Genomic DNA, 6,000 nt, shown 5'->3' with positions numbered 1-6,000 from the left:
GGCAGAACCTTGAAGGATGAGTAAGAGTTTGTAGGGAAGAACCTGCCATAGGCTTTGTAGGAAGAGCTGGCACTCAGGTGCAGCCCGGCTCAGGTACGGCTCAGTGGGAGCCGTGGGTCGCCCAGCCTGGCCTGAGCTGAGAGGAGGAGGAAGCTGCGAGTGGTAAGAGACGAGGCAGGGAGGTCGTCAGGGACGGTGCTGGGTACGAGATGAACGGAATTGGTCTCTCACGTCTAGAAAACCCCACTTTCCTCTTGACTGTGGCCCCATCCCCTGAACCAGCGCTTTCTGTACATAGAGATAAGTCATTTGAATGAGAGTCACCCGGCCTTGATGCTGCAGAGCAGGGGCCTCCTCTTCATCCCACGGAGGGGGAACTGAGGCCTGGAGCGAGGTGCTGATCTGCGCCACACCATCAGGAAATGTTGGGCAGGGGGCTGATTCTCCCTGAGGGCCAGCCAGGCTCCACCACTGTACCCGGGGAGCCCCAAGATCGACCACGGCCACTGCCCTGAACCCCTGCGTCCAGCCTCAGCTGGCAACTGGGCTGTCAGAATAGCCTTGTGGCTCTTCTCAGGACAGCCAGCCCCTGACCCCGGGGTTGGCACCATCCCTGGCGAGGCCATGCAGGTGCTAAGAAGTGGTCAGGTGGGTATTTACTTGGAAGGTGTTAATGACAGACTTACCGACAGAGAAGCCAGAGTGGTGGGAGGAGGGGAGTCATGTTTATTCAGCCCCTACTATGCCAGGCACTGTCCTTGCACTTTTTATGTAAGTCAGTACAGGGGGTTGAGCGGTGACCCTCAGAAAGTCCATGTCCCAGTCTCCAGAACCTAAGAATGCGACCCCTTCCGGGAACAGGGCCTTTACAGAGGCTATTAAGTTTAAAATCGTGAGGCCATCCTGGGTTATTTGGGTGGTCTGTAAATTCAATCGCTGTCCTGATAAGAGACCCCAATGACAGACACTTGAAGAGAAGGAGGGAAGGCCATGTGTAGACAGAGGCAAACACTGGAGTTGTGGGCCCAAAATCCACAGAGCCCCTGGGCCCCCCGAGGCCAGAAGAGGCAGGAAGAGGCCAGAAGAGGCAGGAAGGCTTCTCCTACAGAGTGTCGGGAGAAAGCAGGGCCCAGCCAGCACCTTGGTTTCTGTGTTCAGACGTTCACCCGGGCCACAGTGGTTTGCTGAAGCAGCTGCTTCATTGCCCCCTCACGAGTCCAGGTGGAACATGCTGTCGCCCACTTCACAGGTGGGAAGTCAGAGGCTCAGGGCAGGAGAGCAGCAGCCCCACCCCCACCCTGACCCCCCAGACGGAGCTCCTCCGAAGGGGCTGGGCCGACCGGCCTGCAGGAACCCACCACACACGCCTGCCCGCCCTGCCCAGTCTCTCAAGGTCAACTCCAAGGAAGCCCCCTGCACACGCCCTAGGAAGGGTTTCTGTGAAGGCAGATTCCACAGCGCTTCCCAGACACAGACTCAGAACCTCTGAGCCTTGGTCCTGGGAACCTGCCCACGTCCAAGCTTCCAGGTGAATCCAAGCACAATTACTTGGAGACTGGGCTGCATCGCAGCTGCTCCCCTGTCCAGGAGGTCAAGGATGAAAACAGACAGTCCTATCGCTGGCCTAGCCTGGCCCCTGGCTGGCTTCCCCGGGATGACTCCATTGCTGGGGTGTCTCTAGGCACAGGTTGGCTTTGAACCTGCTCCTCTGTCGTTCCTTTCACGCCTGGGTGCTTCAGGAAGCCTCTGCACCCAGGACAAGTGTAGCGGGACGCTCCCTCCCACAGCAAGGCTGCTGGCTGCTTCCCAGCCTGGAGCCTGCCTCCGGCCTGCCCGCTGCCAACCCGAACCCAGGGCGACCCTGTGAGCCAGCAGGCACCCAGCTCTTTACCGCACCTGCCCAGGACTCCCAGACTCCCAGACTCCCCCAATACTCCGAAGCTCCTGATCGGAAAGGCGTTCCCCTGAGTGAGGAGGGCACCTGCCGTCCGAGGTCTGAACCTCAGCTCTGCCCCTCCTGTGACTTTGGGTAACACCCTACCTCTGTGAGCTGCAGTTTCCATGTAGGTAAATGCGGTGATGTCAGCACCCGCCTCATCCAGTGACTCTGAGGTGACGAACTAACACATGGGGAGGAATTGAAGTGATAATGGGGTACCACTGCACACTGATTAGACGGCCCGACCCCAGAACTCCAACCACACCCAGTGCCGGCGAGGATGGGGGGCCACAGGAGCACCCACTCCTGTTGGTGGGGTGCTGACGGTGTGGCCACCCTGGAGGACAGATTGGCTCTTTCTTACAAACCTAAGCATACTCCTACCTACTCTAGCAATTGTGCCTCTTGGTGTTTATTTACTCAAGGGACTTGAAAACTTACGTCCGCACAAATCCTTCGCGTGAATGTGTATGGCAGCTTTATCCATAACTGCCGAAACGTGGGAGCTGCCAGGATGTCCTGCGGTAGGTGGGCGGGTCAGTGCTGAAAAGCAGCACGCTGTCAAGCCGTGAAAAGACACGGAGACACCGTAAAGGCATGTTGCGAAGTGAAAGAAACCACGTACTGTATAATTCCAACGCTGTGACACTTTGGAGAAGGCAACACGGTGGTAGCAGTAAAAAACGTCAAGAGTTGCCAGGGGCCGAGGGAGGGAGGGATGAATGGTTGGGGCACAGAGCGTTTGTACTATAGTGGTTATTCCATATCGTATGTGCGTTGAACGAATGAGCAAGGCCCCCGGACTGTCTCAGGGATTGTCTGCGGGGCAGGCACAGCCCTGCAGGACCTGGTTTCTGGTAACCGAGACACCCCAGATTCTCCGAGTGAAAAGCCGCAGACACCCTGCCAGTCCCGATGGGAAGGGTGTCTCTGGGTGGAAGAGTTTGAGACGCCTGGGCGTTTGCAGGCGAGGGGTCCGAGGTGAGCTGAACCCCTCTCTGCTCCGGGAGAGATGTCCCACGGGCTGCTGGGGGCTGTTGGGCCTGAGTCAGACCGGGCGGCACTGCCGTGTCCGCCTCCCAGTTTCCTCATCTGCCTGGGCCGCAATTAGTGTCGCCAGAGAGATCGACAGAAAGCCTCGCCTGGAGTTCAGGGAGCCCTGGGGCTTCACTGGAGGGGGCAGGGACACTGTGCCCCAACCCACAGCCGTGCTGCAGGGAGGAGACTCGGAAGGAGAGTGAGTGTTGAGATCCAGGTGAGCCGGGCGGGGGCGCAGGCGGAGTCTCTGCGGTGAGGAGCACTGAAGAGTATTCCTGACAGCTGTTTACTCAGCATCGGCCTGGTCTCCGCACAATTCCTTCCCCGTGGCAACTCTAGGAGGCAGATGTCTTCACTGCGCCCAAGTGATAGACAGGTAGACTGAGGCTCAAAGAGGTAACGTGGCTTCCCCAAGACCTCCTGCCTGGCACGTAATGGAGTAGGGGTTTAATGCAGGCCAGCCTGCCTCCAAAGCCCTTGCTTTTCCCCTCCACCTTCCCAGGTGAGGAGTGGGGAGTCCTGGGGACCCCCACCTGCACCCAAGGCTGAAGCCAAAGGTGTGCTCCTGCTGTGACTCAGGAACTGAGCGGCAGGTACGGGAGCCCCTCAGGGGTGGCCCAGTGGCCCAGCCTCACAGAGCACAGCCAGCTGGCCCAGCTGGGGCCTGGAGAACATTCACCCTGACACCCTCAGTGTCTCCCCCCTTCTTGCTTGGGCCCCCGGCAAGCGAGGCAGAGCCCCGCCTGGGCTGCTGAGGCGGCCTGGCAGGGTGGTGGATTATGGAGCGGACCCTGCTCCACACTCTGCCTTCTGGAGCAGCCGGGGTGGCTCAGCAGATGCAGCCTCTGTGCCCGGGCAATGGCACGTCGTGTCTCAGTGGCCCCGGGATCTGGCGCCGTGCTGCCTGCCCTGTGTGGGCTCCGTGTGCCTTCGCGAGACAAACATAGGACAAACAAACAGGCTGTGAGCAGATCTGGAGCCTCCAGGCGCCTGGTCCTCCAGGCTCCTGGGATCTTCTGCGCATCTGGCTCCGCTCAAGGGGGCCTTTCTGTCTGGCGTGGGAATGCTCTCACCCAGCCTGGGTTCTGAGACCCCCTCCCCGCCAGCCCCACTTTGGAATTTTTTTACAGCTGCCCTGGGACATCTGCTAGGGGAGGCGCCTGGGAGCTGGCTCAGGCTGAGAGGGAGATGCAGACAGCTGGATTGGGGGTCCCAGGCAGGGAGAGGTGAGACCCCAGCCCTCACACTGCCCCCCGGTGTGGGCCCCCATCCTTCCCTACTATGTGTCAGGGCAGAATGCAGGACACAGAGTGGCCAGTCTGGACCCTGTCCTTGCAGAGCTTCCACTGTAGAGGCTGAGTGAGAATGTCCACCACAGTTGCAGCTTTTTACTGAGCACCTACTATGTGCTCAGCATGCCTCCTGCCTCCTCCACAGCACTCCCCCATGCCACGAGCTGCTCCAAGTGATCAGCCCCTCTCTCATCCCTGCTTTAGAGGCGGGGAAGCCAGCGCATGGAGAGTTTCTGCGACTTCTCCAAGGTCACGCAGTGGGTGAGGGACCGGAGATGGAGGTCCACCCCAGACCTGTGCCCGCAGCACTGGACCACCTGTGCGTGGGAATGTCATCAGCTATGGTCACAACCAGTGGTGAAGTGCGGGTCCTAGGGAACAGACCAATAGGCCTGTAAGGGGCCGTGTCTGTGGAGGTGATATGAGGGCCCCTCGTGAGGGGGATGAGATGACACAGGGCCTGAAGGTCACACACAGGGAAACTGAGGCCACAGTCAGAAGCAATGCACTAGAAAGAGGCAGCCCGGGGATCTGAAAAATCTAGGACTCTGTGGAAACGAAGAGAAAGGGAAGGAAGCTGTAGCATCCCACCTTTCACTTATGTGAAACGCTCAAAAGTGCACAGAATTCAGGGGCCAGTCCTTGAATCCGCTGCTTGCTAGCTGTGTGACCTTGGGCAAATTCCTTCAGCTTTCTGTGCCTCGATTTCCCCAATTATAAAGAGAGGACCATATAAGTACCTACCTGCAAGGTGCTCAGAGCAGTCAGTGCTTAACACGCAGTGGGTGCTTTACATGCCATTGTCAAAGCAACAGCCATGCTACCTATGTGACAAGGACACACACACAAATCGGGCCAAGTCGAGGCTGCAGATCCTTGTTGGGGAGGACGGGGGACAGGCGTGGGAAGCAGGGGTGGGTGGGAGTGAGCAGGTAAATGCTACGATCTGAGGGGGGCCCTGGGCGGCCTTGGCAGTGGGCCCTGGACCCTCTGCAGCACAGGTGAAAATAAATCACCAAGAACAACAGGAACCAGTGACGCCGTGTGACACCCTGGCCTCACGCCTGTGAACATGCAGACTGTCCCCCCCCCATGTCACCCAGGATCTCAGGGCCCCTGCTCAGCTCCCCTCTTTCACCGACTCGCCGTTGCAGTGTCAGAGAGCGGTCTCTGAAGGCATCCCATGGCGCTGGGAGGAGTACTCTGTGGACCAGAGAGGACGCTTGCTGGGGTGGGAAGGGACAGCGAGGGGGCCATGGTGGCCAAGAGCATGACAGGGACAGGCCTGGGGACCCCACGCTGAGTCAGTGGGCAGGCTTTGAGAGGCTGCAGCCTGGAGAGGGCCACACCTCCTGCGATGTCCCAGGGGCCACCCTACTGGCGGTGGACAGTGTGGGGAGGGGAGGTTGGGGGACCACCCGGGAGGCTGTCTCTCAGCCTGAAGTCCACATGGGGCTGGGGGAATTGAACGGGGTCAGAAGAGGACCCATGAGAGACCCCTCACCTGTGTGGCAAGCATCCAGCAGGGGGTGAAGGCCAGACACCCCAAACCCAGCAGGACAGCTGCCCAGCTATGGGGAAACGACACCAGCCCCAAAGAGCCTGGGTCCGGAGCAGGGAAGGCGCTCCTGCAAATGTGTGACCACGGCTTCAATCTGCAGTGGAGATAAGGGTGTGAACCTGAGCACAGCACTGAGTTTTTTTGGTGAATTCCTATCATTTCTGGATCTC

General features: G+C 59.2%; 1 long non-coding RNA gene across 2 annotated transcripts in view; it reads right to left on the bottom strand.

Annotated features, from left to right (window-relative positions):
• Positions 1-1,886: 1,886 nt before the first annotated feature.
• Positions 1,887-6,000, bottom strand: part of LOC128626759 (uncharacterized) — a 4,621-nt gene continuing 507 nt past the window's right edge. For both annotated transcript variants that reach the window (XR_008390809.1, XR_008390810.1), the window contains exons 2-4: positions 5,774-5,924; positions 5,014-5,472; positions 1,887-3,905 (exon numbers count right to left, since the gene is read on the bottom strand). This is a non-coding gene — a long non-coding RNA (uncharacterized LOC128626759). The remainder of the gene's footprint in view (positions 3,906-5,013; positions 5,473-5,773; positions 5,925-6,000) is intronic.

Source organism: Artibeus jamaicensis, unplaced genomic scaffold (genome assembly GCF_021234435.1).
Source record: "Artibeus jamaicensis isolate MK-2021 breed Jamaican fruit bat unplaced genomic scaffold, CSHL_Jam_final scaffold_916, whole genome shotgun sequence".
Taxonomy (NCBI): domain Eukaryota; kingdom Metazoa; phylum Chordata; class Mammalia; order Chiroptera; family Phyllostomidae; genus Artibeus; species Artibeus jamaicensis.
The sequence above is the reverse complement of the archived record's forward strand: the minus strand, read 5'-3'. Positions and strand labels throughout refer to the sequence as shown.